This window comes from Gorilla gorilla, chromosome 6, assembly GCF_029281585.2.
Source record: "Gorilla gorilla gorilla isolate KB3781 chromosome 6, NHGRI_mGorGor1-v2.1_pri, whole genome shotgun sequence".
In the NCBI taxonomy this organism is placed as follows: domain Eukaryota; kingdom Metazoa; phylum Chordata; class Mammalia; order Primates; family Hominidae; genus Gorilla; species Gorilla gorilla.
The window spans coordinates 2,513,406-2,526,504 of record NC_073230.2 but is presented as its reverse complement, the minus strand read 5'-3'; positions in this window follow the sequence as shown (position 1 = coordinate 2,526,504).

Below are 13,099 nucleotides of genomic sequence, written 5' to 3'. Positions count from 1 at the left end.
CTTAATACAGATGGCGGTGTAGATATTTATATATTCATACAGATGGCAGTGAAGATATTTCCATGTTCATACAGATGGCGGTGTAGATATTTCCATGTTTATAGAGATAGCGGTGTAGTTATTTCCACGTGTAAAGAGATAGCTGTATAGATATTTCCATGTATATGCAGGCAGCTGTGTAGATATTTCCATTTTCATGCAGAGAGTGGTGTAGATATTTCCATGTTCAAACAGATAGCGGTGTAGATATTTCCATGTTCATACAGACAGAGGTTTAGATATTTCCATGTTCATAGAGATAGCGGTGTAGATATTTCCATGTTTATACAGATAGCGGTGAAGATGTATGCATGCTTACACACTTAGTGGTGTAGATATTTCCATGTTCATACAGATAGCGGTGTAGATATTTCCATGTTCATGCAGACGGCTGTGTAGATATACCCATGTTCATACAGATAGCGGTGCAGATATTTCCATGTTCATACAGATAGCGGTGTAGTTATTGCCATTGGTAAAGAGATAGCTGTGTAGATATTTCCATGTATATGCAGATAGCTCTGTAGATATTTCCATTTTCATGCAGATAGCGGTTTAGATATTTCCATGTTCAAACAGATAGCGGTGTAGATATTTCCATGTTCATACAGATAGCGGTGTATATGTTTCCATGTTTATACAGATAGCGCTGAAGATGTACGCATGTTTACACAGATAGCGGTGTAGATATTTCCACGCTAATACAGATAGCGGTGTAGATATTTCCATGTCCATCCAGATGGCTGTGTAGATATATCCATGTTCATACTGATAGCGGTGTAGTTATTTCCATATTCATACAGAGAGTGGTGTAGATATTTCCATGTTCATACAGATAGCGGTGTAGCTATTTCCATGTTCATACAGGTAGCGGTGTATATATTTCCATGCTCGTACAGATAGCGGTGTAGATATTTCCAAGTTCATACAGATAGCTGTGCTGATATTTCCATGTTTATACAGGTAGCGGTGTAGATATTTCCATGTTTATACAGTTAGCGGTGTAGATATTTCCATGTTTATACAGATAGCGGTGTAGATATTTCCAGGTTTATACAGATAGAGGTGTAGATATCTGCTTCTTAATACGGATGGCGGTGTAGATATTTATATGTTCATACAGATGGCGGTGCAGATATTTCCATGTTCATACAGATAGCGGTGTAGATATTTCCATGTTTATAGAGATAGCGGTGTAGTTATTTCCATGTGTAGAGAGATAGCTGTGTAGATATTTCCATGTATATGCAGATAGCTGTGTAGATATTTCCATTTTCATGCAGACAGCGGTGTAGATATTTCCATGTTCAAACAGATAGCGGTGTGGATATTTCCATGTTCATACATATAGCGGTGTAGATATTTCCATGTTCATACAGACAGCGGTGTAGATATTTCCATGTTCATACAGATAGCGGTGTATATATTTCCATGTTCATACAGATAGCGGTGCTGTTATTTACATGTTTATACAGGTAGCGGTGTAGATATTTCCATGTTTATACAGATAGCGGTGTAGATATTTCCATGTTTATACAGATAGCGCTGTAGATATTTCCATGTTTATACAGATAGCGGTGTAGATATCTCCATCTTAATACAGATGGCGGTGTAGATATTTATATGTTCATACAGATGGCCGTGCAGATATTTCCATGTTCATACAGATAGCGGTGTAGTTATTTCCATGTGTAAAGAGATAGCTGTGTAGATATTTCCATTTATATGCAGATAGCTGTGTAGATATTTCCATTTTCATGCAGATAGCGTGTAGATATTTCCATGTTCAAACAGGTAGCGGTGTAGATATTTCCATGTTTATACAGATAGCGGTGAAGATGTAAGCATGCTTACACACATAGTGGTGTAGATATTTATATATTCATACAGATAGCGGTGTAGATATTTCCATGTTAATCCAGATGGCTGTGTAGATATATCCATGTTCATACAGATAGCGGTGTAGATATTTCCATGTTCATACAGATAGTGGTGTAGATATTTCCATGTTCATACAGATAGCGGTGTAGCTATTTCCATGTTCATACAGATAGCGGTGTAGATATTTCCATCTTCGTACACATAGCGGTGTAGATATTTCCATGTTCATACAGATAGCTGTGCTGATATTTCCATGTTTATACTGGTAGCGGTGTAGATATTTCCATGTTCATACAGATAGCTCTGTAGCTATTTCCATGTTCATACAGATAGCGGTGTAGATATTTCCATGTTCATCCAGATGGCTGTGTAGATATATCCATGTTCATACAGATAGCGGTGTAGATATTTCCATGTTCATACAGATAGTGGTGTAGATATTTCCATGTTCATACAGATAGCGGTGTAGCTATTTCCATGTTCATACAGATAGCGGTGTAGATATTTCCATCTTCGTACACATAGCGGTGTAGATATTTCCATGTTCATACAGATAGCTGTGCTGATATTTCCATGTTTATACTGGTAGCGGTGTAGATATTTCCATGTTCATACAGATAGCTCTGTAGCTATTTCCATGTTCATACAGATAGCGGTGTAGATATTTCCATGTTCATCCAGATGGCTGTACAGATATATCCATGTTCATACAGATGGCGGTGATGATAATTCCATGTTCAGATAGCGGTGTAGATATTTCCATGTTCATACAGATAGTGGTGTAGATATTTCCATGTTCATACAGATAGCGGTGTAGCTATCTCCATGTTCATACAGATATCGGTGTAGATATTTCCATGTTCATACAGATAGCAGTGTACCTATTTCCATGTTCATACAGACAGCGGTGTATATATTTCCATGTTCGTACAGATAGCGGTGTAGATATTTCCATGTTCATACAGATAGCTGTGCTATTTCCATGTTTATACAGGTAGCGGTGTAGATATTTCCAGGTTTATACAGATAGCGGGGTAGATATTTAAATGTTTACACAGATAACGGTGTAGATATTTCCAGGTTTATACAGATAGCGGTGCAGATATCTCCTTCTTAATACAGATGGCGGTGTAGATATTTATATGTTCATACAGATGGCTGTGCAGATATTTCCATGTTCAAACAGATGGCGGTGTAGATATTTCCATGTTTTTAGAGATAGCGGTGTAGTTATTTCCATGTGTATAGAGATAGCTGTGTAGATATTTCCATGTATATGCAGATATCTGTGTAGATATTTACATTTTCATGCAGACAGCGGTGTAGATATTTCCATGTTCAAACAGATAGCGGTGTAGATATTTCCATGTTCATACATATAGCGGTGTGGATATTTCCATGTTCATACATATAGCGGTGTAGATATTTCCATGTTCATACAGATAGCGGTGTAGATATTTCCATGTTCATACAGATAGCGGTGCTGATATTTCCATGTTTATACAGGTAGCGGTGTAGATATTTCCATGTTTATACAGATAGTGGTGTAGATATTTCCATGTTTATACAGATAGCGGTGTAGATATTTCCATGTTTATACAGATAGCGGTGTAGATATCTCCATCTTAATACAGATGGCGGTGTAGATATTTATATGTTCATACAGATGGCGGTGCAGATATTTCCATGTTCATACAGATAGCGGAGCAGCTATTTCCATGTTCATACAGATAGCGGTGTAGATATTTCCATGTTCCTCCAGATGGCTGTGTAGACATATCCATGTTCACACAGATGGCGTTGTAGATAATTCCATGTTCATACATCTAGCTGTGTAGATATTTCCATGTTCATACAGGTAGCGTTGTAGATATTTCCATGTTCATACAGAGAGAGGGGCTGATATTTCCATGTTCATACAGATAGCGGTGCTGATATTTCCATGTTTATACAGGTAGCGGTGTAGATATTATCATGTTTATACAGATAGCGGTGTAGATATTTCCATATTTATACAGATAGCGGTGTAGGTATTTCCATGTTTATTCAGATAGCGGTGTAGGTATCTCCATCTTAATACAGATGGCGGTGTAGATATTTATATGTTCATACAGATGGCCGTGCAGATATTTCCATGTTCATACAGATAGCGGTGTAGTTATTTCCATGTGTAAAGAGATAGCTGTGCAGATATTTCTATGTATATGCAGATAGCTGTGTAGATATTTCCATTTTCATGCAGATAGCGGTTCAGATATTTCCATGTTCAAACAGATAGCGGAGTAGCTATTCCCATGTTCATACAGATAGCGGTGTAGATATTTCCATGTTCATCCAGATGGTTGTGTAGATATATCCATGTTAATACAGATAGCAGTGTAGATATTTCCATGTTCATACAGATAGCAGTGTAGATATTTCCGTGTTTACACAGATAGCGGTGAAGATGTATGCATGTTTACACAGATAGCGGTGTATATATTTCCATGTTCATACAGATAGCTGTGTAGGTATTTCCATGTTCATCCAGATGGCTGTGTAGATATATCCATGTTCATACAGATGGCGGTGAAGATATTTCCATGTTCATACAGATAACGGTGTAGATATTTCCATGTTCATACAGATATCGTTGTAGATATTTCCATGTTCATCCAGATGGCTGTGTAGATATATCCATGTTCATACAGATGACGGTGAAGATATTTCCAGGTTCATACAGATAGCGGTGTAGGTATTTCCATGTTCATACAGATAGCAGTGTAGATATTTCCTTGCTAATATCGATAGCGGTGCTGATATTTCCATGTTTATACAGGAAGCGGTGTAGATATTTCCATGTTCATACAGATGGCGGTGTAGATATTTCCATGTTCATACCGATAGCGATGCAGTTATTTCCATGTGTAAAGAGATAGCTGTGTAGATATTTCCATGTATATGCAGATAGCAGTGTAGATATTTCCATCTTCAAACAGATAGCGGTGTAGATATTTCCATGTTCATAGAGATAGCAGTGTAGATATTTCCATGTTCATACAGACAGCGGTGTAGATATTTCCATGTTTATACAGACTGCGGTGAAGATGTATGCATGTTTACACAGATAGCGGTGTAGATATTTCCATGTTCATCCAGATGGCTGTGTAGATATTTCCATGTTTATACAGATAGCGGTGTAGATATTTCCATGTTCATACAGATAGCGGTGTAGATATTTCCATGTTCATCCAGATGGCTGTGTAGATATATCCATGTTCATACAGATAGCGGTTTAGATATTTCCATGTTCATACAGATAGCGGTGTAGATATTTCCATGTTCATACAGATAGCAGTGTAGATATTTCCATGTTCAAACAGATAGCGGTGTAGATATCTCCATCTTAATACAGATGGCGGTGTAGATATTTATAAGTTCATAAAGATGGCAGTGCAGATATTTCCATGTTCATACAGATGGCGGTGTTGATATTTACATGTCTATAGAGATAGCGGTGTAGTTATTTCCATGTGTAAAGAGATAGGTTTGTAGATATTTCCATGTATATGCAGAGAGCTGTGTAGATATTTCTATTTTCATGCAGATAGCGGTTTAGATATTTCCATGTTCAAACAGATAGCGGTGTAGATATTTCCATGTTCATCCAGATGGCTGTGTAGATATATCCATGTTCATACAGATAGCGGTGTAGATATTTCCATGTTCATACAGATAGCGATGTAGATATTTCCATGTTTATACAGATAGCGGTGAAATGTATGCATGTTTACACAGATAGCGGTGTAGATATTTCCATGTTCATACAGATCGCGGTGTAGATATTTCCATGTTCATCCAGATCGCTGTGTAGACATATCCATATTCATACAGATGGCGGTGAAGGTATTTCCATGTTCATACAGTTTGCGGTGTAGATATTTCCATGTTCATACAGATAGCGGTGTAGATATCTCCATGTTCATACAGATAGCGGTGTAGATATTTCCATGTTCACACAGATGGCGGTGCAGATATTTCCATGTTCATACTGATAGCGGTGTAGATATCTCCATGTTCATACAGATAGCGGTGTAGATATCTCCATGTTCATACAGATGGCGGTGTAGATATTTCCATGTTCATACAGATAGCGGTGTAGTTATTTCCATGTGTAAAGAGATAGCTTTGTAGATATTTCCATGTACATGCAGATAGCTGTGTAGATATTTCCATTTTCTTGCAGACAGCGGTGTAGATATTTCCATTTTTATACAGATAGCGGTGTAGATATCTCCTTCTTAATACAGATGGCGGTGTACATATTTATATGTTCATACAGATGGCTGTGAAGATATTTCCATGTTCATACAGATGGCGGTGTAGATATTTCCATGTTTATAGAGATAGCGGTGTAGTTATTTCCATGTGTAAAGAGATAGCTGTGTAGATATTTCCATGTATATGCAGATAGCTGTGTAGATATTTCCATTTTCATGCAGACAGCGGTGTAGATATTTCAATGTTCAAACAGATAGCGGTGTAGATATTTCCATGTTCATACAGATAGTGGTGTATATATATCCATGTTCATACAGATAGCGGTGTAGATATTTCCATGTTAATACAGATTGCGGTGTAGATATTTCCATGTTCATACAGATAGCGGTGCTGATATTTCCAAGTTTATACAGGTAGCGGTGTAGATATTTCCATGTTTATACAAATAGCGGTGTAGATATTTCCATGTTTATACAGATAGCGGTGTAGATATTTCCATGTTTATACAGATAGCGGTGTAGATATCTCCATCTTAATACAGATGGCGGAGTAGATATTTCTATGTACATGCAGATGGCGGTGCAGATATTTCCATGTTCATACAGATAGCGGTGTAGTTATTTCCATGTGTAAAGAGATAGCTGAGTAGATATTTCCATGTATATGCAGATAGCTGTGTAGATATTTCCATTTTCATGCAGATAGCGGTTTAGATATTTCCATGTACAAACAGATATCGGTGTAGATATTTCCATGTTCATACAGATAGCGGTGTAGATATTTCCATGTTTATACAGGTAGCGCTGAAGATGTATGCATGTTTACACAGTTAGCGGTGTAGATATATCCATGTTCATACAGATAGCGGTGTAGATATTTCCATGTTCATCCAGATGGCTGTGTAGATATATCCATGTTCATACAGATAGCGGTGTAGTTATTTCCATATTCATACAGATAGTGGTGTAGATATTTCCATGTTCATACAGATAGCGGTGTAGCTATTTCCATGTTCATACAGATAGCGGTGTAGATATTTCCATGTTCGTACAGAAAGCGGTGTAGATATTTCCATGTTCATACAGATAGCTGTGCTGATATTTCCATGTTTATACAGGTAGCGGTGTAGATATTTCCTTGTTTATACAGATAGCGGTGTATATATTTCCATGTTTATACAGATAGCGGTGAAGATATTTCCAGGTTTATACAGATAGAGGTGTAGATATCTGCTTCTTAATACAGACGGCGGTGTAGATATTTATATGTTCATACAGATGGCGGTGCAGATATTTCCATGTTCATACAGATAGCGGTGTAGATATTTCCATGTTTATAGAGATAGCGGTGTAGTTATATCCATGTGTAAAGAGACAGCTGTGTAGATATTTCCATGTATATGAAGATATCTGTGTAGATATTTCCATTTTCATGCAGACAGCAGTGTAGATATTTGAGGTTCATACATATAGCGGTGTAGATATTTCCATGTTCATACAGATAGCGGTGTGGATATTTCCATGTTCATACAGATAGCGGTGTAGATATTTCCATGTTCATACAGATAGCGGTGCTGTTATTTCCATGTTTATACAGGTAGCAGTGTAGATATTTCCATGTTTATACAGATAGTGGTGTAGATATTTCCATGTTTATGCAGATAGCGGTGTAGATATTTCCATGTTTATACAGATAGCGGTGTAGATATCTCCATGTTAATACAGATGGCGGTGTAGATATTTATATGTTCATACAGATGGCGGTGCAGATATTTCCATATTCATACAGATAGCGGTGTAGCTATTTCCATGTTCATACAGATAGCGGTGTAGATATTTCCATGTTCATCCAGATGGCTGTGTAGACATATCCGTGTTCATACAGATGGCAGTGAAGATAATTCCATGTTTATACATCTAGCGGTGTAGATATTTCCATGTTCATACAGATAGTGGTGTAGGTATTTCCATGTTCATACTGATAGAGCTGCTGATATTTCCATGTTCATACAGATAGCGGTGCTGATATTTCCATGTTTATACAGGTAGCGGTGTAGATATTTCCATGTTTATACTGATAGCGGTGTAGATATCTCCATCTTAATACAGATGGCCGTGTAGATATTTATATGTTCATACAGATGGCGGTGCAGATATTTCCATGTTCATACAGATGGCGGTGTAGATATTTCCATGTTCATACAGATAGCGGTGTAGTTATTTCCATGTGTAAAGAGATAGCTGTGTAGATATTTCCATGTATATGCAGATAGCTCTGTAGATATTTCCATTTTCAAGCAGATAGCGGTGTAGATATTTCCATGTTCAAACAGATAGCGGTGTAGACATTTCCATGTTCATTCAGATAGCGGTGAAGATATTTCCATGTTTATACAGATTGCGGTGAAGATGTATGCATATTTACACAGATAGCGGTGTAGATATTTCCATGTTCATACAGATAGCGGTGTAGATATTTCCATGTTCATCCAGATGGCTGTGTAGGTATATCCATGTTCATACAGATAGCGGTGTAGTTATTTCCATGTTCATACAGGTAGTGGTGTAGATATTTCCATGTTCATACAGATAGCGGTGTAGCTATTTCCATGTTCATACAGATAGCGGTGTAGATATTTCCATGTTCATAGAGATAGCGGTGCAGATATTTCCGTGTTCATTCAGATAGCGGTGCTGATATTTCCATGTTTATACAGGTAGCGGTGTAGATATTTCCATGTTTATACAGATAGCGGTGTAGATATTTCCATATTTATACAGATAGCGGTGTAGATATTTCCATGTTTATACATATAGCGGTGTAGATATCTCCATCTTAATATAGATTGGGGTGTAGATATTTATATCTTCATACAGATGTCGGTGCACATATTTCCATGTTCATACAGATGGCAGTGTAGATATTTGCATGTATATAGAGATAGCGCTGTAGTTATTTCCATGTGTAAAGAGATAGCTTTGTAGATATTTCCATGTATATGCAGATCGCTGTGTAGATATTTCCATTTTCGTGCAAATAGCGGTGTAGATATTTCCATGTTCAGATAGCGGTGTAGATATTTCCATGTTCATGCAGATAGCAGTGTAGATATTTCCATGTTTATACAGATAGCGGTGAAGATGTATGCATGTTTATACAGATAGCGGTGTAGATAATTCCATGTTCATCCAGATGGCTGTGTTGATATATCCATGTTCATACAGATGGCGGTGAAGGTATTTCCATGTTCATACAGATACCGGTGTAGTTATTTCCGTGTGTAAAGAGATAGCTGTGTAGATATTTCCATGTATATGCAGATAGCTGTGTAGATATTTCCATTTTCATGCAGATAGTGTTTTAGATATTTCCATGTTCAAACAGATAGCGGTGTAGATATTTCCATGTTCATAGAGAGAGCGGTGTAGATATTTCCATGTTCATACAGATAGCGGTGTAGATATTTCCATGTTTATACAGATAGTGGTGAAGATGTATGCATGTTTACACAGATAGCGGTGTAGATATTTCCATGTTCATTCAGATAGCGGTGTAGATATTTCCATGTTCATCCAGATGGCTGTGTAGTCATATCCATGTTCATACAGATGGCGGTGAAGATATTTCCATGTTCATACAGATAGTGGTGTAGATATTTCCATGTTCATCCAGATGGCTGTGTAGATATATCCATGTTCATACAGATAGCGGTGTAGATATTTCCATGTTCATACAGATAGCGGTGTAGATATTTCCATGTTCATACAGATAGCGGTGTAGATACTTCCATGTTCATAGAGATAGCGGTGTAGATATTTCCATGCTTATACAGATTGCAGTGAAGATGTATGCATGTTTACACAGATAGCGGTGTAGATATTTCCATGTTCATGCAGATAGCGGTGTAGATATTTCCATGTTCATCCAGATGGCTGTGTAGATATATCCATGTTCATACAGATAGCGGTGTAGATATTTCCATGTTCATACAGATAGAAGTGTAGTTATTTCCATGTTCGTACAGATAGTGGTGTAGCTATTTCCATGTTCATGCAGATAGCGGTGTAGATACTTCCATGTTCATAGAGATAGCGGTGTAGATATTTCCATATTCATACAGATAGCGGTGCTGACATTTCCATATTTATACAGGTAGCGGTGTAGATATTTCCATGTTTATACAGATAGCGGTGTAGATATATCCAGGTTTATAAAGATAGCGGTGTAGATATTTCCAAGTTTATACAGATAGCGGTGAAGTTATCTCCATCTTAATACAGATGGCGGTGTAGATATTTATATGTTCATACAGATGGCAGTGCAGATATTTCCATGTTCATACAGATGGCGGTGTAGATATTTCCATGTTTATAGAGATAGCGGTTTAGTTATTTCCATGTGTAAAGATTTAGGTTTGTAGATATTTCCATGTATATGCAGATAGCTGTGTAGATATTTCTATTTTCATGCAGATAGAGGTTTAGATATTTCCATTTTCAAACAGATAGCGGTGTAGATATTTCCATGTTCATACAGATAGCGGTGTAGATATATCCATGTTTATACAGATAGCGGTGAAACGTATGCAAGTTTACACAGATAGCGGTGTAGATATTTCCATGTTCATACAGATCGCGGTGTAGATATTTCCATGTTCATCCAGATGGCTGTGTAGACATATCCATGTTCATTCAGATGGCGGTGAAGATATTTATATGTTCATACAGATAGCGGTGTAGATATTTCCATGTTCATACAGATAGCGGTGTAGATATTTCCATGTTCATACAGATGGCTGTGTAGATATATCCATGTTCATACAGATGGCGGTGAATATATTTCCATGTTCATACAGATAGCGGTGTAGATATTTCCATGTTCATACAGATAGCGGTGCAGATATTTCCATGTTCATACAGATAGCGGTGCTGATATTTCCATGTTTATACAGATAGCGTTGTAGATATTTCCATGTTTATACAGATAGCGGTGTAGATATCTCTTTATTAATACAGATGGCGGTGTACATATTTATATGTTCATACAGATGGCTGTGAAGATATTTCCATGTTCATAAAGATGGCGGTGTAGATATTTCCATGTTTATAGAGATAGCGGTGTAGTTATTTCCATGTGTAAAGAGATAGCTGTGTAGATATTTCCATGTATATGCAGATAGCTGTGTAGATATTTCCATTTTCATGCAGACAGCGGTGTAGATATTTCCATGTTCAAACAGATAGTGGTGTAGATATTTCCATGTTCATACAGATAGCGGTGTAGATATTTCCATGTTAATACAGATTGCGGTGTAGATATTTCCATGTTCATACAGATAGCGGTGCTGATATTTCCAAGTTTATACAGGTAGCGGTGTAGATATTTCCATGTTTATACAAATAGCGGTGTAGATATTTCCATGTTTATACAGATAGCGGTGTAGATATTTCCATGTTTATACAGATAGCGGTGTAGATATCTCCATCTTAATACAGATGGCGGAGTAGATATTTCTATGTACATGCAGATGGCGGTGCAGATATTTCCATGTTCATACAGATAGCGGTGTAGTTATTTCCATGTGTAAAGAGATAGCTGTGTAGATATTTCCATGTATATGCAGATAGCTGTGTAGATATTTCCATTTTCATGCAGATAGCGGTTTAGATATTTCCATGTTCAAACAGATATCGGTGTAGATATTTCCATGTTCATACAGATAGCGTTGTAGATATTTCCATGTTTATACAGGTAGCGCTGAAGATGTATGCATGTTTACACAGTTAGCGGTGTAGATATATCCATGTTCATACAGATAGCGGTGTAGATATTTCCATGTTCATCCAGATGGCTGTGTAGATATATCCATGTTCATACAGATAGCGGTGTAGTTATTTCCATATTCATACAGATAGTGGTGTAGATATTTCCATGTTCATACAGATAGCGGGGTAGCTATTTCCATGTTCATACAGATAGCGGTGTAGATATTTCCATGTTCGTACAGATAGCGGTGTAGATATTTCCATGTTCATACAGATAGCTGTGCTGATATTTCCATGTTTATACAGATAGCGGTGTAGATATTTCCAGGTTTATACAGATAGAGGTGTAGATATCTGCTTCTTAATACAGATGGCGGTGTAGATATTTATATGTTCATACAGATGGCGGTGCAGATATTTCCATGTTAATACAGATAGCGGTGTAGATATTTCCATGTTTATACAGACAGCGGTGTAGATATCTCCTTCTTAATACAGATGGCGGTTTAGATATTTATATGTTCATACAGATGGCGGTGCAGATATTTCCATGTTCATACAGATGGTGGTGTAGATATTTCCATGTTTATAGATATAGTGGTGTAGTTATTTCCATGTGTAAAGAGATAGCTGTGTATATATTTCCATGTATATGCAGATAGCTTTGTAGATATTTCCATTCTCATGCAGTTAGCGGTGTAGATATTTACATGTTCAAACAGATAGCGGTGTAGGTATTTCCATGTTCATTCAGATAGCTTTGTAGATATTTCCATGTTCATACAGATAGCGGTGTAGATATTTCCATGTTCATACACATAGCGGTGTAGATATTTCCATGTTCATACAGATAGCGGTGCTGATATTTCCATGTTTATACAGGTAGCGGTGTAGATATTTCCATGTTTATACAGACTGCGGTGAGGATGTATGCATGTTTACACAGATAGCGGTGTAGATATTTCCATGTTCATCCCGTTGGCTGTGTAGATATGTCCATGTTCATACAGATAGCTGTGTAGATATTTCCATGTTCATACAGATAGCGGTTTAGATATTTCCATGTTCATCCAGATGGATGTGTAGATAATTCCATGTTCATACAGATAGCGGTGTAGACATTTCCATGTTCATACAGGTAGCGGTGTAGATAT